General features: G+C 42.2%; 1 protein-coding gene across 2 annotated transcripts in view; it reads left to right on the top strand.

The window, feature by feature from the left end:
• The window catches only part of LOC119424879 (nucleolysin TIA-1), a 115,457-nt gene that overhangs the window by 17,934 nt on the left and 96,240 nt on the right, over positions 1–1,283 (top strand). The window lies entirely within an intron of this gene.

The raw sequence follows: 1,283 nt of genomic DNA, 5'->3' as shown, positions 1-1,283 counted from the left end.
CGCTCCGTTGTGTAGGCAGGGCGGGACGCTCCGTTGTGTTGATAGGGACTGCAGGAGGAAGCTTCTCCGCAGCTGTTGGCTGCACATAAACCTGTGCACTTGTGCATGAGGGGCTAAATAATTTAAAATTTATTTAAAATAAAAATTCCATGCCGATCGTGCGGCTCGGCTCGTCCATCAATCAGCCAATTGTGTGTCATGTCCAATCTTATTTTAAAAACCACGCTAGATCAAGTCCGTGCAAAACGAACCACAAAGTAGTGCGGGACCACAGTATAACCAAGGTATCTAGGCAAAAACACCCTTGCAGTGTCCTGCTTTAGGAGTTTTTTTTTTTTTTTACTGTAATCACATTTTGAGAGTTTTTATGTTTGAACATTCCAATTTATGGATTTTCTTGTTGCTGAAAGTTCTTGAACATTAAAAACTGCAGGGTTGATAATACATTAAAAAAAAAACAAAAAAAAAAAAACTTCATTAATCCCAGAGGGAAATTATTTGTTGTTGTAACTCGTTATCCTCATTTCATTAAGAGATGTTATAGATGCTGAGGGCTGTAGGCAGGAAGGATCTCTTGTAAAGGTCCATCCCACAGTGAAGAAACTGGCTGCAGATGCTGTCCGATCCGTTCACCCAGACTCGGCTGGCCTCTCGGTTCCCCCCGGGCTGTAGGACCGCCCAAATGCTGGGCAGAACTCCTCCCAGCAGTCTGCCGAGCTCCTCGTAGCTGCGGACAGCCAACTGTAGGTGCCGAGGGACGATCCTGTCCTTCTGCTGTCATGAGCCGTGTTTCCTGCTAGTTCCAGGATCTCAGTGGTCAGGCACTCGAGCACAGCTGGCAGGTAGATGAGAATGCATCCACAGAACATCTTTTTCAACTCACTTGAGATTTGGGGCTGTAGTTGAGATATTATTTGAGCTTTGAGATTTTAATCAGCTGCTGGTTGTAGAAACTGCCTTGTTGCCATGGTTACACATCATAACAAATGTCCAAAACTAAAAAAGTTTCAGTAAATATCCTTCCAGCTGCACAGCATCTGATACCAGAGGAAACAATCATCCAACAAATGAGATTTACATCCAGAAAAAGAGGAATTAAAGTTTCCAAAAGCAAAATCTCAGAATGAAAGTAACAGAGCTGCTCCAACATGCAGCCACCTTGAGCGGCGCAATTATAGAACATGCCATCTAGACAATCCATAATGTATTTTTCATATTTGATCATTTATTGAATTCATCCAAACTATCTCAATCCACCTAAAACAATAAAAAAAAAAAAAAAA

This window comes from Nematolebias whitei, chromosome 18 (genome assembly GCF_014905685.2).
Source record: "Nematolebias whitei isolate Nwh7 chromosome 18, NemWhi1, whole genome shotgun sequence".
In the NCBI taxonomy this organism is placed as follows: Eukaryota; Metazoa; Chordata; class Actinopteri; order Cyprinodontiformes; family Rivulidae; genus Nematolebias; species Nematolebias whitei.
Note: the sequence above shows the minus strand (reverse complement) of the source record. Positions and strands in the feature narration are given on the sequence as shown.